The following is a 24,352-nucleotide window of genomic DNA, read 5'->3' on the forward strand; positions in this document are numbered from 1 at the left end:
CGAAAAGAGACGCCGTGAAGGTGTACCTACATCCAAACAGGATGCCGTTCAGTCTGTCGCCACACTTCCCCGTTGTGCAGGATGAAGGGATGTGGTAACTGAAGTGAGGAGAAGGCAAGTCGGCATCCGAGTGTGAAGGTGAGTGGCCTGTAAAAAGCAGCAGGAAATCTGTGTGGCATATCAGCTGAAAACGGAGCCTGGCTGCCGCAAGTCCGCGAGTCCATCGGCTCGCAACATTCGTGCACGAAGCTCCCGCCAGCAGAAAAGCTAGCAATGCTTTGGAGCCGGAAAGGCCTTAAATTGGTCAGGATGAGACAACTGGACAAGAGAGAAAAGGGGAAGCCAGGTTTTGCGGCATTTTCTGCTTTTATACATTTTGCGCCCCAAAGTGGGGAGAGGGCACCATTCCTGGAAGCACTGCAAGACCAGGTTGATGCGTGGAGCGGAAGGAGCAAGCCCCTGAACCATCTCCGAGTCCTAAAAATAAATTTAATATTCGGTCCACAGATTGAGGACATATCAGATATTAAACTGATAAGAACAGATTTTTTTTTTTTTTTTTTTTTCAAAAAAATATACTTTATTCATAAAAATTTATCATGAGCATTTCAGAAACATTTCAAATTGTCTTGACTGTACATTTCCGGCAGGGTTACATGTTGCCTTGACTTTCTTTCATTCAATTTTGATATTGTCGTACACATATCACTCTTTACATTACAATTCCTTCTTAAATATTTACATTGTCATGTTTGTTTTATACATTGGAGTGTTGGTTGCCCAGACCGAGGGGCTTTACACTGTTACGCACCCCTCGGTGTACATTTGCTGGAAAGACTTTACACAGTGGTCTTTCCCCATTGCGCCTTGGCGGCAGCTGCCCCAAGCTTGAGTGCGTCCCTCAGCACGTAGTCCTGGACCTTGGAATGTGCCAGTCTGCAACACTCGGTCGAGGACAATTCTTTGCACTGGAAGATCAGCAAGTTTCGGGCAGACCAAAGAGCGTCTTTTACCGAGTTGATGACCTTCCAGCAGCAGTTGATATTTGTCTCGGTGTGTGTCCCTGGAAACAGTCCGTAGAGCACAGAGTCCTGTGTCACAGATCTGTTTGGGATAAACCTTGACAAATACCACTGCATCTCTCTCCAGACCTTCTTTGCAAAGGCACATTCCACAAGGAGGTGTGTGACCGTCTCATTTCCCCCACAGCCACTCCGAGGGCAGCGTGCATTGGTGCAGAGCCTTCGGGTGTGCATGAAGAATCTGACAGGGAGGGCCTTTCTCACCACCAGCCAAGCTAGGTCTTGGTGCTTGTTTGAAAGTTCTGGTGATGAGGCGTTCTGCCAGATGACTCTGGCAGTCTGCTCAGGGAACCATCCAACGTCCTCCACGGTCTCCTTTTCCCTGAGGGCCTCGAGGACATTACGTGCTGACCACTGCTTCATTGCCTTGTGGTCAAAGGTGTTTTCCTTCAAAAACTTTTCCACAAAGGACAGGTGGTACGGTACGGTCCAACTACTTGGAGCGTTCCGCGGCAATGAGGCCAGGCCCATCCTTCGCAACACCGGGGACAGGTAGAACCTCAGTATGTAGTGACACTTGGTGTTTGCATACTGGGGGTCCACGCACAGCTTGATGCAGCTGGACACAAAGGTGGCCAACAGGATGAGGGAGGCGTTGGGTACGTTCCGCCCTCCCTTCTCCAGAGGTTTGTACATGGTGTCCCTTCGGACACGGTCCATCTTGGATCGCCAGATAAATTTGAAGATGGCCCGGGTGACTGCTGTGGCGTAGGGTCGGGTTATGGGCCAGACCTGCGCCACGTACAGTAGCACCGAGAGTACCTCACACCTGATGACCAGGGTTTTGCCCGCAATGGAGAGGGAGCGTTGCTCCCACCAGCCCAGTTTCTGTCTTACCTTTCCTATGCGCTCCTCCCAGTTTTTGGTGCACGCCCCAGCAGCTCCGAACCATATCCCCAGCACCTTCAGGTAATCTGACCTGACAGTGAAGGGGACAAAGGACCGGTCGGCCCAGTTCCCAAAGAACATGGCCTCGCTCTTGCCCCGGTTTACCTTGGCTCCAGAGGCCAGTTCAAACTGGTCGCAGGTGGTTAAGAGCCTGCGTACAGACGCAGGATCCGAGCAGAAGACGGCAACGTCGTCCATGTACAGGGAGGCCTTGACTTGCATGCCTCCACTGCCTGGGATCGTCACTCCTCTTATACCCGGATCCCTCCTGATGGACTCGGCAAAAGGTTCTATGCAGCACACAAAAAGGGCAGAGGAGAGAGGGCAGCCCTGCCTGACTCCAGATCTGAACTGGAACTTTTCTGATTCCCACCCATTGATTGAGACTGCGCTATAGATGTTTGTGTAGAGCAGTTTGATCCAATTGCGAATTCCCTCCCCAAACCCCATTTTGGAGAGCACATCCATCATGTAGGTGTGCGATATTCTGTCAAAAGCCTTCTCCTGGTCAAGGCTGATGAGGCAAGTGTCCACCCCCCGGTCCTGCACGTAGGCGATCGTATCCCTGAGTAGCGCGAGGCTATCAGAGATCTTCCTGCCGGGTACAGCACAGGTCTGGTCAGGGTGGATCACCGACTCCAGAGCAGACCTGACCCGATTGGCGATGACCTTTGCTAGAATTTTGTAGTCCACATTCAACAGTGAAATGGGTCGCCAATTTCGAATTTCTTCCCTTTCCCCCTTCTGTTTGTAGATGAGGGTGATGATGCCTTTCCTCATGGACTCTGACATGCTGCCTTCCAGAAGCATACTCTCGTACACTTCCAGCAGGTCTGGGCCCATCCAGTCCCACAGAGCCGAATACAACTCAACCGGTAAGCCGTCGCTTCCGGGAGTTTTACTCGTCTCGAAGGACTTGGCGGCCTTTGTCAGCTCGTCCAGAGTTAGTGGTTTGTCCAGGTTTTCCAGCTCGCTGTCGCCTATGACCTCCGTGATAGTCGACAGGAAGGTCTGGGAAACAGTGCTATCTGTTGGCTTCAGGTCATACAGTCCGGCATAAAAGGATTGGCTGATCCTCAGGATGTCAGACTGCGATGACTTTTCAGAGCCATCTTCTTCCTTCAGGCTGCTGATCACAGAGGTCTCTCTGTGCACCTTTTGGAAGAAGAAGCGTGAGCACTTTTCGTCCTGCTCCACGGAGCGGACTCTGGAACGGAAGATAACCTTGGAGGCCTCCGAGGTGTAGAGCGAGGCTTGCTGGCTCTTCACCTCTTGGAGATCCTCCTTAACGTCCACCCCCATCGACTGCAGCTGGAGCAAATTTTGCATACTTTTCTGGAGCCTGGACATGACCCCTCGTCTCTCTCTCTCCTTTTGAACGCCCTTGAGGATGAAAAACCTCTTGATATTCCCCTTGATTGCTTCCCACCAGAGATGTGGGGCCTCAAAGAGGGGTTTCACGGTTCTCCAACCTTTGTAATCCCTCCTGAGTTCCTCGATGTTCTCAGGGGTCAGCAGTTTTACATTTAGCTTCCACGTCCCCCTGCCTACCCCCTGGTCTTCCTGCAGGTGGCAGTCGGCCAGTAGGAGGCAGTGGTCAGAGAAGAACACCGGCGTTACGTCGGTGGACCTGACCGTGAAAGCTCGGGACACAAAAAAGAAGTCTATCCTGGAGCGGACGGACCCGTCTGGCCGTGACCATGTGTATCTACGCTGCGCGCCGTCTGCAGGGTTGCTGCAGACGTCGAGCAGCTTGGCGTCTTTTACCGTTTCCATCAGGAGTCTGGACGTAGCGTCTAGTTTGCTGTCGGCTTTGCTGGATCGTCCAGCCGCATCGATGATGCAGTTGAAGTCACCACCCAGGATGACCGGCTTGGAGGTGGCCAACAGCAGTGGGAGTTGCTGAAGAACTGCCAGCCGCTCACTTTTTACGGCTGGGGCGTACACATTAATAAGTCAGAGAGGGGTGTTTTTGTATTTCACGTCTGCTACGAGGAGGCGCCCGCCCACCACCTCCTTAACGTCGGAGATGGTGAAGTTTCCTCCCCGCAGCAGAATACCCAGGCCGGAGGAGCGGCAGTCGTTTCCTCCTGACCAGATGGATGGCCCGTGGGACCACCAGCTCGACCAGCGCCTGTAGTTGCTGAGGTGCGGAATTCCGCACTCCTGCAGGAACAGTAGGTCAGCTTTTGCATTTGCCAAATAGTTGAGTGTGGCTACAGACCGCGAAGTATCTTTGATGCTTCGCACATTTATGGATGCAATTTTTAAACCCATTATAAAAAGGTAGATTTACCAGTTCCAAAGGTCCAGAGTCTATACAGTTGGCTGTTCCAGCTGTTGAATGTTCCCCAGCATGCCGGTGGTGCTCGCAAACTTTAGCACAGTTGCAGGGCTGAGAAAACTGTTCTGGTCCGTACTGGCCCAGTGATTTTGATGCAGATGCAATGGGGGGGGTGGTGTAGCCCTGGGGTTCCTCGTGGCAGTCAGTCGGTGTTGGGGTTGCAGGCCGGTCTTCACCTGGGTTGTTGCTGCTCGTTGCTATCGGGGGTTGGTCTGTGACCTTGTTTTCTTCCCGGTCGGTGGTCTGGGGGGTCTGTGCCTCCCGTTCCACGTTGGTGCTTTGTCTGTTTATTTGAGGCCGATTCTTGTCCTGTTTTCCCTCATCGGATGAGGTGTCGGCGCTAAGTGCGCCGGCTGAAAGGTGTCTCTTTTTGCCACTACCCCTCGGGGGGTTCCTCAGTTTGTTTTTTTGTTTTCTCTTTCGTTTGTCCCTGTTCACTGTTTCCCAGGGCTCTTTATTCTTTGTCCCATCCTCTTACTCTTCCATTGAGTGTTCCTCATCAGATGGGGCTGTGGCTGGGTTGTCAGGAGGTGCTGGGGCCTCCTCTTTTTGTTGGGGGCCCTTCTCTTGCTTTTCCTCATTCTGAGCCGTGGTGTCTTTTTCGGTGGAGGGTGTATGCACCTCCTCTCTGGTCGCCTTTTTAACTCCGCTGCTGATGATTTGAGCGTATGTCGCCCCGCGTTTCGGGCAGGCCCTGTAAAGATGGCCGGCCTCCTCACACAGGTTGCAGGACTTGTCTTCCTTGCATTCCTTAGTCATGTGTCACTCCTGCCTGCAGGTTTTGCAGAAGGTCACACTGCAGTTTGCTGCAACATGCCCCGTTTTGCCACAGGTGTGGCAGACTCGTGGCTGTCCCACGTAGTAGAGGTAGCCACGATTTGCTCCAATAGCGAAACTGGAGGGGGGATGCAGGATGGTTCATTTGCTGTCTGTTCATAGAGTCACCTTGACCTGGTGCTCACTTGTCCAGATGCCGAAGGTGTCTTTCACTTGCACGCTGTCCTTTTCAGCTGAGCGTACCTGGCGAGGAACGTCGGCACATGAGACACAGGGACGTGGGGGTTGTACGTGTGCAGTGTAACAACCCGATTTCGCTGCGACGGTAGCGTAAACAGAGGATCCGCAGTCAGGATCGACAAGGGACTCTGGTTACCTTTTTCCTTGAAGACAATCAAGAATTTGATGCACGCTGCGACGCTCTTGAAGGTGACATCAAAAAAAACATTGTTGGGGAAGTTCTGCAAGCAGAAGATCTCTGTTGCTGTAAACCCTCAACACTCGAGCAGCACCCTCTTCACGAAATGTTTCCTGTCCACAGGTGACTCTCGTTCCGTTTTCTTCACTGTGACTCGGACAGTGTTTCGCACTCCCCAGCCTGGTGGTCGGGATGAAGCTGCATCCATAGCTCGTACGTTGGGTCTGAACTGTATCGGCGTTAGGCCTATGCAGATCCACCAATAGCAGCCGGGCTCCAAACGTTTCCTCTTTGACGACTTCAATCCCTCCGAGTTCTCCAATCCACGATCGACATGGAAATCATCAGCTTCCCTCGATGAAATGAGACTACACTTGATCTCAGCCAAAAGGCCGAGAAGCGATAGCCAATATTTTCCGGTTATGGCTCTTGTCCTCCTCGTCCACCGACATTCAGGAGCACCTTGCTGCGCTCGACTGTGCTTTGGAACTTTTAGTCTACGGTCACTGTTGGTCAAGAGACCTCCAGCTTGGCCGAGCACGGTGGAGTCTGTGCATGCAGAACCAGTAAAACACAACAGGAAGACATCGTCTGGCAAGCCGCCCCCTGTCGTCACCAGATTAAATGGAGACGCTGTGAAGTCCCAGTGACACCCAACGGAGGGAGTCGAAAAAATCTCCACCTTTGCCGAACAAAGGGCAATCCGTGCAAGCAGCAAGTACTGGCGGAATCCAACAGAGGGCAATGTCTAGTCTCCCTGAGCTCCGCCCTGGCGTGTTGGTCGTGGAGTCAGGAGAACAAAAAGAGACGCCGTGAAGGTATACCTACATCCAAATCAGGATGCCGTTCAGTCTGTCGCCACACTTCCCCGTTGCGCAGGATGAAGGGATGTGGTAACTGAAGTGAGGAGAAGGCAAGTAGGCATCCGAGGGTGAGAGTGAGTGGCCTGTAAAAAGCAGCAGGAAATCTGTTTGGCATATCAGCTGAAAACGGAGCCTGGCTGCCGCAGGTCCGCGAGCCCATAGGCTCACGACATTAGTGCGCGAAGCGCCCGCCAGCAGAAAAGCTAGCAATGCTCTGGAGCCTGAAAATTTTTTAATTGGTCAGGATGAGACAACTGGACAAGACAGAAGAGGGGAAGCCAGGTTTTGCGCCATTTTCTGCTTTTGCACTATTTGTGCCCAAAGCGGGGTGAAGGCACCATTCCTGGAAACATTGCAAGACCAGGTTGATGCCTGGAGCGGAGCAAGAAAGCCCCTGAACCATCTCCGTGTCCCAAAAATCAATTTAATATTCGGTCCCCCGAAGGGGACATTCCAGATATTAAACTGATAAGAACAGATACTACACTTGATCTGAACCAAAAGGCCGAGATGCGATAGCCCATGTTTTCGGGCTATATCCCGAGTTATCCTTTTACCCTTAATGAGCTGGTAAAATTACTTAGGACGTTCGTTCATTTTACCTGCCTGTATCCTTTCATGTACCGTTTTTGCTCTCCTAATTTCCTGAAGTTCCCAGTCCACATTGCGACCCCGGCCCCGGGTCACTGGCCGCGTGGAGTTTGCACATTCTCCCCGGTTCTGCGTGAGTCTCACCCCACAACTCAAAGATGTGAGAGGTAGGTGGATTAGCCACCATAAATTGGAAAAATAATTGACTACTCTAAATTTTAAGAACTGTGTATTTCATTGTAAAACAAAAAAGAGGCTGTCAGAGACCCCAGAGATTGTCCTACACGGTGAATCTGTGCAGTGCAGAGTCCAGGAGGCTGCAATCCGGTGTCACAGTAGTTTACACGCTTGCCTCAGCGCGCCAGCAACCCAGGTTCAATTCCCGCCTCGGATGTCTGTCCATGTGGAGTTTGCACTTTCTCTGACACGGTTTCCTCTGGGTTCTCTGTTTTCCTCCCACAGTCCAAATATGTGCAAGTCAGGTGGATTCGCCGTGCTAAATTGCCCTTTAGGTTTGTTTGGGTTGCGAGAATGTGGATAGGGTGGCGGTGTGGGCTTAAATAGGTTGCTCTTTCTAAGGGCTGGTGCAGACTCGTTGGGCCGAATGACCCGCCTTCCGCTCTGTCGGGATTCTATGATTCTATAAAGAATTGTAACCTGCATTCGAGCCTGACGTGGGATTTCGAAACAATCCAAGGCGAATGGCACAGGCAGATTGGCTTCTGAAGTCCAGCTTGGGTCAGTGGGTGTGGACAGTGGTTGGGAAATGAAACACATACATGTTCGGCTGCAGGGCAGGTGCATGTGTCCGTTGGAGCACCAGGTTAGAACGGAAGAGCGAAATATTACTCCAGACTATATCTGGATGTGTTCAGCAGAGTGCACTGGGGACACGCAGATCTCGTTCAGCTCAGCTTGATCTGTTTTTATGAACAATAGAGCCAAAAATGACACAGAAAAGTCAGTCCAAAGTATATATCGACGTAGTGCACTGATGTGTGAACAGCAGTGTGGATAGGAAGGCAGAATTGTCCTTCTAAAGTTTACCAGCTTCTTCAATATAGAACAGTCGGCTGGATAGGAAAACAATTATTCTTCCTGAGTATTGCTGGATATGGTATTGTGGAAAGTCCGGTGGATTAGGACACTAACTAAGGTGGGATTCATGCAGTCGAGCAATTGGGGGCAGAGGATCTATCCATTTCTATCATTAAAAAAAAATCTTTATTACGTTGAAGACTTGTTTAAATTCCCCATAACCTCCTGCGCTCCAGAAAGACGAATCCCAGCTTCGACACACAACTGGGTTGCAGGACAGCCACATCCATCGTCACAGGGATGTGTGGGGCGGGCGGGACCATGAGGAACGAGGGCTCACCACTGCGCTATCCTTCTCCCAATTTTACTGGTGCTTCCAGTCCCATTTTCAGCCTGTCTCACAACTGGTGTGTCCCGTCCATCGATGAACTGTTTCATCCCTAAGCTGAGGGCTTGAGGGTGAATAGCCCCCGGTAGAAGGTCTCAAATGCCTCGTAGACATTTTTTGGCTCCGTCACTGGATTCGGTCTGCTGCTTCTAATCTGAGCTATTACCCCCGTGGCTGCCTGCTTTCTCAGCTGGCGAACCAGCAGTGGCTGGCTTTATCTCCGTGTTCGTAAAGGGTCTCCCGTACCTGGCGGAGTTGCTGCAATGCTTCCCTCGTGGAGAGCAGATCAAAGTCCATTTGTAGCGTTTTCCTCTCCGCCAGGTGTTCTTTGTTCGGGCCCTCAGAGTATCGCCTGTCTACCTCCAGTATGGAGTCCACAACTGTCGCCTAGCCGCCCTCTCTACCTTGTCTCTACGTGCGTTCTTGGCCATGATATCACCCCTGATCTCAGCCTTCGTGGCCTCCCAGAGCGTGAAGGGCGGGACTTCCCCATTCTAGTTATTAATAATATAGTCATCTGTGGCCTGTGATATTTTCTTGCACAAAGCATTCTGGGCAAGTCGGGCCATGTCCAACCTCCATGTGGGGGGCGGGGTAGCAGGCATTGAGCAAAAACGTATTAATCTGGCTGCATATTAATATGGAACCATATTGGTATGGAACAGCATTAATGTGGCTGGATATTAATATGGAACATTATTCATATGGAGCAGTATTAATATGGCTGCATATTAACTTGGAACCGTATTAATATGGAATAGTATTGATATGGCTGAATATTAATATGGAACAGTACTAATATGGAACAGTATTAATATGGAATCATATCTTCACAGCTCCAGGGTCCCAGATTTGATTCCTAGATTGGGTCACTCTCTTTGCGGAGCCTGCATGTTCTCCCGGTGTCTGCGTGCATTTCCTGCGGGTGCTCCGGTTTCCTCCCACAAGGCCCGAAAGACGTGCTTGTTAGGTGAATTGGACATTCTGAATTCTCCCTCTGTGTCCCCGAACAGGCGCCAGAATGTGGCGACGAAGGGCTTTTCACAGTAACTTCGTTGTTGTGTTAATGTAAGACTACTTGTGACAAAGATAATTATTATTAATATGGAATGTGGCTGGATGTTAATATGGAACTGTATTAGTATGGAACAGTGTTAATATAGCCGGATATTAAAATGGCCAGATATTAATTAGGAACAGTACTAATATGGAACAGCGTTAACATGGCTGGATATTAATATGTAACAGTAATCATATAGAACAGTATTAATATGGAACACTACTAATATGGAAAAGTTATAATATGAGCGAATATTAATATGGAACAATGTTTATATGCTGGACATTAATAGGGAACAGTACTCATTTGTAACGGTCTTAAAATGAAGCAGCACGAATATGGAACAGTATTAATATGGAACAGTATTAATGTGGAAGAGTATTAATATGGAACAGTATTAATATGGAGCCGTTTTAATATGGCTGCATATTAAAATGGAGCAGAATTAATATGCTGGATAGAAATATGGAACAGTATTATTTTGGCTGGATCCCGTTCAGTTTTTGGAAGGGCATATACTGGCCTCGGGAAAGTTGTTTTTTAGGTCTCCAAAGCAATTCGCTTTACATAAACATGTTTAATGTTTAAAAACATGATTTATTATCGGGCACATTTTAAGTCCGATTACAGTAGGGCACTTTTAATTGGTGTGTTACTGTAAGGCTCTGTTTAAATAAGGTCCGTTTGACTGTAGGGCACTGTTTAAATACATTTGATTGACTATAGGGCACTGTTTAAATGCATTTGGTTTACTGTAGGGCACTGTATAAATGCATTTGATTTCCTGTAGGGCACTGTTTAAATGCATTGATTTACTATGGGCACTGTTAAAATGCGTTTGATTTATTGTAGGGCACAGTTTAAATGCATTTCATTTACTTCACCGCACTATTTAAACGCATTTGGTTTACAACAGGGCACTGTTTACATTCATTTAATTTACTGTAGGGCACTACTTATATGCATTTGAGTGTTGGGCACTCTTTAAATGCATTCAGATAACTGTCAGAAACTGTTTAAAAGCATTTCGTATACTGTAGGGCACTGTTTGAATGCATTTGATTCACTGCAGGGCATTTTAATAATGCATTTAGTTCACTGTAGGATACTGTTTAAATGCATTTGATTTATTGTAGCGCCTGTTTAAAAACATTTGATTTACTATGTCACTGTTTAAATGCATTTGGTTTACTGTAGGGCACTGTTTAAATGCATTTGATTTAACGTAGAACACTGTTTAAATGCTTTTGATTCACAGGAGGGCAATGTTTAAATGCATTTGAGTATCGGGCACTATTTAAATGCAATTAGTTTACTGTAGGGAACAAAATGCATTTGATTTACTGTTGGGCACTGTTTAAATGCATTTGATTTACTGTAGGGCACTGTTTAAATGCATTTGATTTACTGTAGGGCACTGTTTAAATGCATTTGATTTACTGTGGTGTACTGTTTAAAAGTATTTGTTTTACTCTTGCGCAGTGTTTAAACGCATTTGATTGACTGTCGGGGCACTGTTTAAATACATTTGATTTATTGTCGGCACTGTTTAAATGCATTTAATTTACTATAAAGAACTGTTTAAATACATTTGGCACCGTTTAGATATAATTGATTTATTTTAGGCCACTGTTCAAATGCATTTGATTTACTGTAGGGCACTGTTTAAATGCATTTAATTGACTCGAGGGCAATGTTTAAATGCATTTGATGGACTGTTGTGCGCTATTTAATTATATTTGATTTACTGCAGTACACTGTTTAAATACTTTGGATGTATTCTGGGGCACTGTTTAAATACATTTGATGGACTGTTGTGCGCTATTTAATTATATTTTATTCACTGCAGTACACTGTTTAAATACTTTGGATGTATTCTGGGGCACTGTTTAAATACATTTGATTTACTGTCGGGCAGTTTAAATGCATTTGATTTACTGCAGGGCACTGTTTAAATGCCTTTAGTTTGCTGCCGGGCACTGTTTAAATGCACTTGACTTACTGGAGGGCATTGTTTCAATGCGTTTGATTTCGTGTCGGACACTGTGTAAACGCATTTAATTTATTCCAAGGCGCAAATTTAAATACTTTTGATTTACTGTCAGGCACTGTTTAAATGCAATTAATTTACTATAAATCACGATTTAATATATTTGGCTCACTGTCGGGCACTGTTTGAATGCATTTGATTTACTTCATGGCACTTTTTAAATGCATTTAGTTTCCGGTAGGGCACTGTTTAAACGCATTTAATTTATTGCAGCGCCTGTTTAAATACATTTGATTGACTGTGTCACTGTTTAAATGCATTTCATTTACTGTAGGGCACTATTTAAATACATTTGATTTACTAGAAAGCACTGTTCAAAAACGTTTGGTTTACTGTAGGGCATTGTTTGAATGCATTTGATTTAACTTAGGGCACTGTTTAAATGCATTTGATTCACAATCGGGCACTGTTGAAATGCATTTAATTGACTCGAGGGCACTGTTTAAATACAATTGATGGACTGTTGTGCGCTATTGCTGCGCTCGACTGTGCTTTGGAACTTTCAGGCTACGCTCACTGTTGGTCAAGAGACATCCAGCTTGGCCGAGCACGGTGGAGTCTGAGCATGCAGAACCAGTAAAACACAACAGGAAGACATCGTCTGGCAAGCCGTCACCTGTCGTCACCAGATGAAATGGAGACGCTGTGAAGGCCAGTGACACCCAACGGAGGGAGTCGAAGAAATCTCCACCTTTGCCGAACAAAGGACAATCCGTGCAAGCAGCAAGTACTGGCGGTATCCAACAGGGGGCAATGTCTAGTCTCCCTGAGCTCCACCCTAGCGTGTTGGTCGTGGAGTCAGGAGAACGAAAAGAGACGCCGTGAAGGTATACCTACATCCAAAGAGGATGCCGTTCAGTCTGTCGCCACACTTCCCCGTTGTGCAGGATGAAGGGATGTGGTAACTGAAGTGAGGAGAAGGCAAGTCGGCATCCGAGTGTGAAGGTGAGTGGCCTGTAAAAAGCAGCAGGAAATCTGTGTGGCATATCAGCTGAAAACGGAGCCTGGCTGCCACAAGTCCGCGAGTCCATCGGCTCGCAACATTCGTGCACGAAGCTCCCGCCAGCAGAAAAACTAGCAATGCTTTGGAGCCTGAAAGGCCTTAAATTGGTCAGGATGAGACAACTGGACAAGAGAGAAAAGGGGAAGTCAGGTTTTGCGGCATTTTCTGCTTTTATACATTTTGCGCCCCAAAGCGGGGAGAGGGCACCATTCCTGGAAGCACTGCAAGACCAGGTTGATGCGTGGAGCGGAGGGAGCAAGCCCCTGAACCATCTCCGAGTCCTAAAAATCAATTTAATATTCGGTCCGCAGACTGAGGACATATCAGACATTAAACTGATAAGAACAGATACTACACTTGATCTGAGCCAAAAGGCCGAGAAGCGATAGCCCATATTTTCCGGCAATGGCTCTTGTCCTCCTCGTCCACCGACATTTAGGTGCACCTTGCTGCGCTCGACTGTGCTTTGGAACTTTTAGTCTACGCTCACTGTTGGTCAAGAGACATCCAGCTTGGCCGAGCACGGTGGAGTCTGAGCATGCAGAACCAGTGAAACACAACAGGAAGACATCGTCTGGCAAGCCGTCACCTGTCGTCACCAGATGAAATGGAGACGCTGTGAAGGCCAGTGACACCCAACGGAGAGAGTCGAAGAAATCTCCACCTTTGCCGAACAAAGGACAATCCGTGCAAGCAGCAAGTACTGGCGGTATCCAACAGGGGGCAATGTCTAGTCTCCCTGAGCTCCACCCTAGCGTGTTGGTCGTGGAGTCAGGAGAACGAAAAGAGACGCCGTGAAGGTATACCTACATCCAAAGAGAATGCCGTTCAGTCTGTCGCCACACTTCCCCGTTGTGCAGGATGAAGGGATGTGGTAACTGAAGTGAGGAGAAGGCAAGTCGGCATCCGAGTGTGAAGGTGAGTGGCCTGTAAAAAGCAGCAGGAAATCTGTGTGGCATATCAGCTGAAAACGGAGCCTGGCTGCCACAACTCCGCGAGTCCATCGGCTCGCAACATTCGTGCACGAAGCTCCCGCCAGCAGAAAAACTAGCAATGCTTTGGAGCCTGAAAGGCCTTAAATTGGTCAGGATAAGACAACTGGACAAGAGAGAAAAGGGGAAGCCAGGTTTTGCAGCATTTTCTGCTTTTATACATTTTACGCCCCAAAGCGGGGAGAGGGCACCATTCCTGGAAGCACTGCAAGACCAGGTTGATGCGTGGAGCGGAAGGAGCAAGCCCCTGATCCATCTCCGAGTCCTAAAAATCAATTTAATATTCGGTCCCCAGATTGAGGACATATCAGATATTAAACTGATAAGAACAGATACTACACTTGATCTGAGCCAAAAGGCCGAGAAGCGATAGCCCATATTTTCCGGCAATGGCTCTTGTCCTCCTCGTCCACCGACATTCAGGTGCACCTTGCTGCGCTCGACTGTGCTTTGGAACTTTTAGTCTACGCTCACTGTTGGTCAAGAGACATCCAGCTTGGCCGAGCACGGTGGAGTCTGAGCATGCAGAACCAGTAAAACACAACAGGAAGACATCGTCTGGCAAGCCGTCACCTGTCGTCACCAGATGAAATGGAGACGCTGTGAAGGCCAGTGACACCCAACGGAGAGAGTCGAAGAAATCTCCACCTTTGCCGAACAAAGGACAATCCGTGCAAGCAGCAAGTACTGGCGGTATCCAACAGGGGGCAATGTCTAGTCTCCCTGAGCTCCACCCTAGCGTGTTGGTCGTGGAGTCAGGAGAACGAAAAGAGACGCCGTGAAGGTATATCTACATCCAAAGAGAATGCCGTTCAGTCTGTCGCCACACTTCCCCGTTGTGCAGGATGAAGGGATGTGGTAACTGAAGTGAGGAGAAGGCAAGTCGGCATCCGAGTGTGAAGGTGAGTGGCCTGTAAAGAGCAGCAGGAAATCTGTGTGGCATATCAGCTGAAAACGGAGCCTGCCTGCCGCAAGTCCGCGAGTCCATCGGCTCACAACATTCGTGCACGAAGCTCCCGCCAGCAGAAAAGCTAGCAATGCTTTGGAGCCTGAAAGGCCTTAAATTGGTCAGGATGAGTCAACTGGACAAGAGAGAAAAGGGGAAGCCAGGTTTTGCGGCATTTTCTGCTTTTATACATATTGCGCCCCAAAGCAGGGAGAGGGCACCATTCCTGGAAGCACTGCAAGACCAGGTTGATGCGTGGAGCGGAAGGAGCAAGCCCCTGAACCATCTCCGAGTCCTAAAAATCAATTTAATATTCGGTCCCCAAATTGAGGACATATCAGATATTAAACTGATAAGAACAGATACTACACTTGATCTGAGCCAAAAGGCCGAGAAGCGATAGCCCATATTTTCCGGCAATGGCTCTTGTCCTCCTCTTCCACCGACATTCAGGTGCACCTTGCTGCGCTCGACTGTGCTTTGGAACTTTTAGTCTACGCTCACTGTTGGTCAAGAAACCTCCAGCTTGGCCGAGCATGGTGGAGTCTGTGCATGCAGAACCAGTAAAACACAACACGAAGACATCATCTGGCAAGCCGTCCCCTGTCGTCACCAGATGAAATGGAGACGCTGTGAAGTCCCAGTGACACCCAACGGAGGGAGTCGAAGTAATCTCCACCTTTGCCGAACAAAGGGCAATCCGTGCAAGCAGCAAGTACTGGCGGAATCCAACAGAGGGCAATGTCTAGTCTCCCTGAGCTCCACCCTGGCGTGTTGGTCATGGAGTCAGGAGAACGAAAAGAGACGCCGTGAAGGTGTACCTACATCCAAACAGGATGCCGTTCAGTCTGTCGCCACACTTCCCCGTTGTGCAGGATGAAGGGATGTGGTAACTGAAGTGAGGAGAAGGCAAGTCGGCATCCGAGTGTGAAGGTGAGTGGCCTGTAAAAAGCAGCAGGAAATCTGTGTGGCATATCAGCTGAAAACGGAGCCTGGCTGCCGCAAGTCCGCGAGTCCATCGGCTCGCAACATTCGTGCACGAAGCTCCCGCCAGCAGAAAAGCTAGCAATGCTTTGGAGCCTGAAAGGCCTTAAATTGGTCAGGATGAGACAACTGGACAAGAGAGACAAACGGAAGCCACGTTTTGCGGCATTTTATGCTTTTAGCGCCCCAAAGCGGGGAGAGGGCACCATTCCTGGAAGCACTGCAAGCCCAGGTTGATGCGTGGAGCGGAAGGAGCAAGCCCCTGAACCATCTCCGAGTCCTAAAAATCAATTTAATATTCGGTCCCCAGATTGAGGACATATCAGATATTAAACTGATAAGAACAGATTATTATTTTTTTTTTTTTTCAAAAAAATATACTTTATTCATAAAAATTTATCATGAGCATTACAGAAACATTTCAAATTGTCTTGACTGTACATTTCCGGCAGGGTTACATGTTGCCTTGACTTTCTTTCATTCAATTTTGATATTGTCATACACATATCACTCTTTACATTACAATTCCTTCTTAAATATTTACAGTGCCAGTTTTTTTTGTACATTGGAGTGTTGGTTGCCCAGACCGAGGGGCTTTACACTGTTACGCGCCCCTCGGTGTACATTTGCTGGAAAGACTTTACACAGTGGTCTTTCCCCATTGCGCCTTGGCGGCAGCTGTCCCAAGCTTGAGTGCGTCCCTCAGCACGTAGTCCTGGACCTTGGAATGTGCCAGTCTGCAACACTCGGTCGAGGACAATTCTTTGCACTGGAAGATCAGCAAGTTTCGGGTAGACCAAAGAGCGTCTTTTACCGAGTTGATGACCTTCCAGCAGCAGTTGACATTTGTCTCGGTGTGTGTCCCTGGAAACAGTCCGTAGAGCACAGAGTCCTGTGTCACAGATCTGTTTGGGATAAACCTTGACAAATACCACTGCATCTCTCTCCAGACCTTCTTTGCAAAGGCACATTCCACAAGGAGGTGTGTGACCGTCTCATTTCCCCCACAGCCACTCCGAGGGCAGCGTGCATTGGTGCAGAGCCTTCGGGTGTGCATGAAGAATCTGACAGGGAGGGCCCTTCTCACCACCAGCCAAGCTAGGTCTTGGTGCTTGTTTGAAAGTTCTGGTGATGAGGCGTTCTGCCAGATGACTCTGGCAGTCTGCTCAGGGAACCATCCAACGTCCTCCACGGTCTCCTTTTCCCTGAGGGCCTCGAGGACATTACGTGCTGACCACTACTTCATTTCCTTGTGGTCAAAGGTGTTTTCCTTCAAAAACTTTTCCACAAAGGACAGGTGGTACGGTACGGTCCAACTACTTGGAGCGTTCCGCGGCAATGAGGCCAGGCCCATCCTTCGCAACACCGGGGACAGGTAGAACCTCAGTATGTAGTGACACTTGGTGTTTGCATACTGGGGGTCCACGCACAGCTTGATGCAGCTGGACACAAAGGTGGCCAACAGGATGAGGGAGGCGTTGGGTACGTTCCGCCCTCCCTTCTCCAGAGGTTTGTACATGGTGTCCCTTCGGACACGGTCCATCTTGGATCGCCAGATAAATTTGAAGATGGCCCGGGTGACTGCTGTGGCGTAGGGTCGGGTTATGGGCCAGACCTGCGCCACGTACAGTAGCACAGAGAGTACCTCACACCTGATGACCAGGGTTTTGCCCGCAATGGAGAGGGAGCGTTGCTCCCACCAGCCCAGTTTCTGTCTTACCTTTCCTATGCGCTCCTCCCAGTTTTTGGTGCACGCCCCAGCAGCTCCGAACCATATCCCCAGCCCCTTCAGGTAATCTGACCTGACAGTGAAGGGGACAAAGGACCGGTCGGCCCAGTTCCCAAAGAACATGGCCTCGCTCTTGCCCCGGTTTACCTTGGCTCCAGAGGCCAGTTCAAACTGGTCGCAGGTGGTTAAGAGCCTGCGTACAGACGCAGGATCCGAGCAGAAGACGGCAACGTCGTCCATGTACAGGGAGGCCTTGACTTGCATGCCTCCACTGCCTGGGATCGTCACTCCTCTTATACCCGGATCCCTCCTGATGGACTCGGCAAAAGGTTCTATGCAGCACACAAAAAGGGCAGAGGAGAGAGGGCAGCCCTGCCTGACTCCAGATCTGATCTGGAACTTTTCTGATTCCCACCCATTGATTGAGACTGCGCTATAGATGTTTGTGTAGAGCAGTTTGATCCAATTGCGAATTCCCTCCCCAAACCCCATTTTGGAGAGCACATCCATCATGTAGGTGTGCGATATTCTGTCAAAAGCCTTCTCCTGGTCAAGGCTGATGAGGCAAGTGTCCACCCCCCTGTCCTGCACGTAGGCGATCGTATCCCTGAGTAGCGCGAGGCTATCAGAGATCTTCCTACCGGGTACAGCACAGGTCTGGTCAGGGTGGATCACCGACTCCAGAGCAGACCTGACCCGATTGGCGATGACCTTTGCTAGAATTTTGTAGTCCACATTCAACAGTGAAATGGGTCGCCAATTTCGAATTTCTTCCCTTTCCCCCTTCTGTTTGTAGATGAGGGTGATGATGCCTTTCCTCATGGACTCTGACATGCTGCCTTCCAGAAGCATACTCTCGTACACTTCCAGCAGGTCTGGGCCCATCCAGTCCCACAGAGCCGAATACAACTCAACCGGTAAGCCGTCGCTTCCGGGAGTTTTACTCGTCTCGAAGGACTTGGCGGCCTTTGTCAGCTCGTCCAGAGTTAGTGGTTTGTCCAGGTTTTTCAGCTCGCTGTCGCCTATGACCTCCGTGATAGTCGACAGGAAGGTCTGGGAAACAGTGCTATCTGTTGGCTTCAGGTCATACAGTCCGGCATAAAAGGATTGGCTGATCCTCAGGATGTCAGACTGCGATGACTTTTCAGAGCCATCTTCTTCCTTCAGGCTGCTGATCACAGAGGTCTCTCTGTGCACCTTTTGGAAGAAGAAGCGTGAGCACTTTTCGTCCTGCTCCACGGAGCGGACTCTGGAACGGAAGATAACCTTGGAGGCCTCCGAGGTGTAGAGCGAGGCTTGCTGGCTCTTCACCTCTTGGAGATCCTCCTTGACATCCACCCCCATCGACTGCAGCTGGAGCAAATTTTGCATACTTTTCTGGAGCCTGGACATGACCCCTCGTCTCTCTCTCACCTTTTGAACGCCCTTGAGGATGAAAAACCTCTTGATATTCCCCTTGATTGCTTCCCACCAGAGATGTGGGGCCTCAAAGAGGGGTTTCACGGTTCTCCAACCTTTGTAATCCCTCCTGAGTTCCTCGATGTTCTCAGGGGTCAGCAGTTTTACATTTAGCTTCCACGTCCCCCTGCCTACCCCCTGGTCTTCCTGCAGGTGGCAGTCGGCCAGTAGGAGGCAGTGGTCAGAGAAGAACACCGGCGTTACGTCGGTGGACCTGACCGTGAAAGCTCGGGACACAAAAAAGAAGTCTATCCTGGAACGGACGGACCCGTCTGGCCGTGACCATGTGTTTCTACGCTGCGCGCCGTCTGCAGGGTTGCTGCAGACGTCGAACAGCTTGGCGTCTTTTACCGTTTCCATCAGGAGTCTGGACGTAGCGTCTAGTTTGCTGTCGGCTTTGCTGGATCGTCCAGCCACATTGATGATGCAGTTGAAGTCACCACCCAGGATGACCGGCTTGGAGGTGGCCAACAGCAGTGGGAGTTGCTGAAGAACTGCCAGCCGCTCACTTTTTACGGCCGGGGCGTACACATTAATAAGTCTGAGAGGGGTGCTTTTGTATTTCACGTCTGCTACGAGGAGGCGCCCGCCCACCACCTCCTTAACGTCGGAGATGGTGAAGTTGCCTCCCCGCAGCAGAATACCCAGGCCGGAGGAGCGGCAGTCGTTTCCTCCTGACCAGATGGATGGCCCGTGGGACTACCAGCTCGACCAGCGCCTGTAGTTGCTGAGGTGCGGAATTCCGCACTCCTGCAGGAACAGTAGGTCAGCTTTTACATTTGCCAAATAGTTGAGTGTGGCTACACACCGCGAAGTATCTTTGATGCTTCGCACATTTATGGATGCAATTTTTAAACCCATTATAAAAAAGATAGATTTACCAGTCTCAAGAGTCCAGAGTCTATACAGTTGGCTGTTCCAGCTGTTCGATGTTCCCCAGCATGCCGGTGGTGCTCGCAAACTTTAGCACAGTTGCAGGGCTGAGAAAGCTGTTCTGGTCCGTACTGGCCCCGTGATTTTGATGCAGATGCATTGTGGGGGTGATGTAGCCCTGGCGTTCGTCATGGCAGTCAATAGGTGTTGGGGTTGCAGGCCGGTCTTCACCTGGGTTGTTGCTGCTCGTTACTATCGGGGGTTGGTCTGTGACCTTGTTTCCTTCCCGGTCGGTGGTCTGGGGGGTCTGTGCCTTCCGTTCCACGTTGGTGCTTTGCCTCTTTATTTGAGGCCGATTCTTGTCCTGTTTTCCCTCATCGGATGAGGTGTCGGCGCTAAGTGCGCCGGCTGAGAGGTGTCGCTTTTTGCCACTACCCCTCGGGGGGTTCTTCAGTTTGTTTTTTTGTTTCCGCTTTCGTTTGTCCCTGTTCACTGTTTCCCAGGGCTCTTTATTCTTTGTCCCATCCTCTTCCTCTTCCATTGAGTGTTCCTCATCAGATGGGGCTGGGGTTGGGTTGTCAGGAGGTGCTGGGGCCTCTTCTTTTTTTGGGGGGCCCTTTTGTTGCTTTTCCTCATTCTGAGCCGTGGTGTCTTTTTCGGTGGAGGGTGTATGCACCTCCTCTCTGGTCGCCTTTTTAACTCCGCTGCTGATGATTTGAGCGTATGTCGCCCCGCGTTTCGGGCAGGCCCTGTAAAGATGGCCGGCCTCCCCACACAGGTTGCAGCACTTGTCTTCTTTGCAGTCCTTAGTCATGTGTCCCTCCTGCCTGCAGTTCTTGCAGAAGGTCACACTGCAGTTTGCGGCAACATGCCCCGTTTTGCCACAGGTGTGGCATACTCGTGGCTGTCCCACGTAGTAGAGGTAGCCACGATTTACTCCAATAGCGAAATTGGAGTGGGGATGCAGGATGGCTCCGTTGCTGTCCATTCTTAGGGTCACCTTGACCTGGTGCTCACTTGTCCAGATGCCGAAGGTGTCTTTCACTTGCACGCTGTCACTTTTCAGCTCAGCGTACCTGGCGAGGAACGTGAGCACATCAGATACAGGGACGTGGGGGTTGTACGTGTGCAGTGTAACAACCCGATTTCGCTGTGCCGGTAGCGTAAACAGAGGTTCCGCAGTCAGGATCGACAAGGGACTCTGGTTACCTTTTTCCTTGAAGACGTTCAAGAATTTGATGCACGCTGCGACGCTCTTGAAGGTGACATCAAAGAAACCATTCTTGGGGAAGTTTTGCAAGCAGAAGATCTCTGTTGCTTTAAACCCACAGCACTCGAGCAGCACCTTCTTCACGAAGTGTTTCTGGGCCAAAGGTGACTCTCCATCCGTTTTCTTCACTGTGACTCGGACAGTGTTTCGCACGCCCCAGCCTGGTGGTCGGGATGCAGCTGCATCCATAGCTCGTACGTTGGGTGTGAAACTGTATCGACGTTAGGCCTAAACCCGAGGTTTAGGCCAGCATGTAGATCCACCAATAGCAGCCAAGCTCTAAACGTTTCTTCTTTGACGACTTCAATCCCTCCGAGTTCTCCAATCCACGATCGTCATCGAAATCCTCAGCTTTCCTCGATCAAATGAGACTACACTTGATCTTAGCCAAAAAGCCGAGAAGCGATAGCCCATATTTTCCAGCAATGGCTCTTGTCCTCCTCTTCCACCGACATTCAGGTGCACCTTGCTGCGCTCGACTGTGCTTTGGAACTTTTAGTCTACGCTCACTGTTGGTCAAGAAACCTCCAGCTTGGCTGAGCACGGTGGAGTTTGTGCATGCAGAACCAGTAAAACACAACACGAAGACATCATCTGGCAAGCCGTCCCCTGTCGTCACCAGATGAAATGGAGACGCTGTGAAGGCCCAGTGACACCCAACAGAGGGAGTCGAAGTCATCTCCACCTTTGCCGAACAAAGGGCAATCCGTGCAAACAGCAACTACTGGCGGAATCCAACAGAGGGCAATGTCTAGTCTCCCTGAGCTCCACCCTGGCGTGTTGGTCGTGGAGTCAGGAGAACTAAAAGAGACGCCGTGAAGGTATACCTACATCCAAACAGGATGCCGCTCAGTCTGTCGCCACACTTCCCCGTTGTGCAGGATGAAGGGATGTGGTAACTGAAGTGAGGAGTAGGCAAGTCGGCATCCGAGTGTGAAGGTGAGTGGCCTGTAAAAAGCAGCAGGAAATCTGAGTGGCATATCAGCTGAAAACGGAGCCTTGCTGCCGCAAGTCCGCGAGTCCATCGGCTCGCAACATTCGTGCACGAAGCTCCCGCCAGCAGAAAAGCTAGCAATGCTTTGGAGCCTGAAAGGCCTTAAATTGGTCAGGATGAGACAACTGGACAAGAGAGAAAAGAATAAGCCAGGTTTTGCGGCATTTTCTGCTTTTATACATTTTGCGCCCCAAAGCGGGGAGACGGCACCATTCCTGGAAGCACTGCAAGACCGGGTTGATGCGTGGAGCGGAAGGAGCAAGCCCCTGAACCATCTCCGAGTCCTGAAAATCAATTTAATATTCGGTCCCCAGATTGAGGACATATCAGATATTAAACTGATAAGAATAGATACTACACTTGCTCTGAGCCAAAAGGCCGAGAAGCGATAGCCCATATTTTCCGGCAATGGCTCTTGTCCTCCTCGTCCACCGACATTCAGGTGCACCTTGCTGCGCTCGACTGTGCTTTGGAACTTTTAGTCTACGCTCACTGTTGGTCAAGAGACATCCAGCTTGGCCGAGCACGGTGGAGTCTGAGCATGCAGAACCAGTAAAACACAACAGGAAGACATCGTCTGGCAAGCCGTCACCTGTCGTCACCAGATGAAATGGAGACGCTGTGAAGGCCAGTGACACCCAACGGAGAGAGTCGAAGAAATCTCCACCTTTGCCGAACAAAGGACAATCCGTGCAAGCAGCAAGTACTGGCGGTATCCAACAGGGGGCAATGTCTAGTCTCCCTGAGCTCCACCCTAGCGTGTTGGTCGTGGAGTCAGGAGAACGAAAAGAGACGCCGTGAAGGTATACCTACATCCAAAGAGAATGCCGTTCAGTCTGTCGCCACACTTCCCCGTTGTGCAGGATGAAGGGATGTGGTAACTGAAGTGAGGAGAAGGCAAGTCGGCATCCGAGTGTGAAGGTGAGTGGCCTGTAAAGAGCAGCAGGAAATCTGTGTGGCATATCAGCTGAAAACGGAGCCTGGCTGCCGCAAATCCGCGAGTCCATCGGCTCACAACATTCGTGCACTAAGCTCCCGCCAACAGAAAAGCTAGCAATGCTTTGGAGCCTGAAAGGCCTTAAATTGGTCAGAATGAGACAACTGGACAAGAGAGAAAAGGGGAAGCCAGGTTTTGCGGCATTTTCTGCTTTTATACATTTTGCGCCCCAAAGCGGGGAGAGAGCATCATTCCTGGAAGCACTGCAAGACCAGGTTGACGCGTGGAGCGGAAGGAGCAAGCCCCTGAACCATCTCCGAGTCCTAAAAATCAATTTAATATTCGGTCCCCAGATTGAGGACATATCAGATATTAAACTGATATGAACAGATATGAACAGATACTACACTTGATCTGAGCCAAAAGGCCGAGAAGCGATAGCCCATATTTTCCGGCAATGGCTCTTGTCCTCCTCTTCCACCGACATTCAGGTGCACCTTGCTGCGCTCGACTGTGCTTTGGAACTTTTAGTCTACGCTCACTGTTGGTCAAGAAACCTCCAGCTTGGCCGAGCACGGTGGAGTCTGTGCATGCAGAACCAGTAAAACACAACACGAAGACATCATCTGGCAAGCCGTCCCCTGTCGTCACCAGATGAAATGGAGACGCTGTGAAGGCCCAGTGACACCCAACAGAGGGAGTCGAAGTCATCTCCACCTTTGCCGAACAAAGGGCAATCCGTGCAAACAGCAACTACTGGCGGAATCCAACAGAGGGCAATGTCTAGTCTCCCTGAGCTCCACCCTGGCGTGTTGGTCGTGGAGTCAGGAGAACTAAAAGAGACGCCGTGAAGGTATACCTACATCCAAACAGGATGCCGTTCAGTCTGTCGCCACACTTCCCTGTTGTGCAGGATGAAGGGATGTGGTAACTGAAGTGAGGAGTAGGCAAGTCGGCATCCGAGTGTGAAGGTGAGTGGCCTGTAAAAAGCAGCAGGAAATCTGAGTGGCATATCAGCTGAAAACGGAGCCTGGCTGCCGCAAGTCCGCGAGTCCATCGGCTCGCAACATTCGTGCACGAAGCTCCCGCCAGCAGAAAAGCTAGCAATGCTTTGGAGCCTGAAAGGCCTTAAATTGGTCAGGATGAGACAACTGGACAAGAGAGAAAAGGGGAAGCCAGGTTTTGCGGCATTTTCTGCTTTTATACATTTTGCGCCCCAAAGCGGGGAGAGGGCACCATTCCTGGAAGCACTGCAAGACCAGGTTGATGCGTGGAGCGGAAGGAGCAAGCCCCTGAACCATCTCCGAGTCCTAAAAATCAATTTAATATTCGGTCCCCAGATTGAGGACATATCAGATATTAAACTGATAAGAACAGATACTACACTTGATCTGAGCCAAAAGGCCGAGAAGCGATAGCCCATATTTTCCGGCAATGGCTCTTGTCCTCCTCGTCCACCGACATTCATGTGCATCTTGCTGCGCTCGACTGTGCTTTGGAACTTTTAGTCTACGCTCACTGTTGGTCAAGAGACATCCAGCTTGGCCGAGCACGGTGGAGTCTGAGCATGCAGAACAAGTGAAACACAACAGGAAGACATCGTCTGGCAAGCCGTCACCTGTCGTCACCAGATGAAATGGAGACGCTGTGAAGGCCAGTGACACCCA

The 24,352-nt window shown here is 49.8% G+C and overlaps 8 non-coding genes and 1 pseudogene across 8 annotated transcripts; all 9 read right to left on the reverse strand.

Annotated features, from left to right (window-relative positions):
• Positions 1 to 392: 392 nt before the first annotated feature.
• On the reverse strand, positions 393 to 577 carry LOC140397180 (U2 spliceosomal RNA). The gene has a single exon (XR_011936746.1). It is a non-coding gene; the product is annotated as a U2 spliceosomal RNA (small nuclear RNA).
• A 6,122-nt stretch (positions 578 to 6,699) lies between these two features.
• On the reverse strand, positions 6,700 to 6,889 carry LOC140397902 (U2 spliceosomal RNA). The gene has a single exon (XR_011937324.1). It is a non-coding gene; the product is annotated as a U2 spliceosomal RNA (small nuclear RNA).
• Positions 6,890 to 12,698: 5,809 nt separating this feature from the next.
• Positions 12,699 to 12,889, reverse strand: LOC140397629 (U2 spliceosomal RNA). The gene has a single exon (XR_011937062.1). It is a non-coding gene; the product is annotated as a U2 spliceosomal RNA (small nuclear RNA).
• A 785-nt stretch (positions 12,890 to 13,674) lies between these two features.
• LOC140397693 (U2 spliceosomal RNA) lies at positions 13,675 to 13,865 on the reverse strand. Its single transcript, XR_011937125.1, has one exon. It is a non-coding gene; the product is annotated as a U2 spliceosomal RNA (small nuclear RNA).
• Positions 13,866 to 14,650: 785 nt separating this feature from the next.
• LOC140397658 (U2 spliceosomal RNA) lies at positions 14,651 to 14,841 on the reverse strand. The gene has a single exon (XR_011937091.1). It is a non-coding gene; the product is annotated as a U2 spliceosomal RNA (small nuclear RNA).
• A 778-nt stretch (positions 14,842 to 15,619) lies between these two features.
• Positions 15,620 to 15,803, reverse strand: LOC140397135 (U2 spliceosomal RNA). Its single transcript, XR_011936721.1, has one exon. It is a non-coding gene; the product is annotated as a U2 spliceosomal RNA (small nuclear RNA).
• Positions 15,804 to 21,947: 6,144 nt separating this feature from the next.
• Positions 21,948 to 22,138, reverse strand: LOC140397776 (U2 spliceosomal RNA). Its single transcript, XR_011937205.1, has one exon. It is a non-coding gene; the product is annotated as a U2 spliceosomal RNA (small nuclear RNA).
• A 785-nt stretch (positions 22,139 to 22,923) lies between these two features.
• LOC140397832 (U2 spliceosomal RNA) lies at positions 22,924 to 23,124 on the reverse strand (annotated as a pseudogene).
• A 786-nt stretch (positions 23,125 to 23,910) lies between these two features.
• LOC140397892 (U2 spliceosomal RNA) lies at positions 23,911 to 24,101 on the reverse strand. Its single transcript, XR_011937315.1, has one exon. It is a non-coding gene; the product is annotated as a U2 spliceosomal RNA (small nuclear RNA).
• Between the last annotated feature and the right edge of the window lie 251 nt (positions 24,102 to 24,352).

The sequence above is a fragment of the Scyliorhinus torazame genome, chromosome 20 (genome assembly GCF_047496885.1).
Source record: "Scyliorhinus torazame isolate Kashiwa2021f chromosome 20, sScyTor2.1, whole genome shotgun sequence".
In the NCBI taxonomy this organism is placed as follows: Eukaryota; Metazoa; Chordata; class Chondrichthyes; order Carcharhiniformes; family Scyliorhinidae; genus Scyliorhinus; species Scyliorhinus torazame.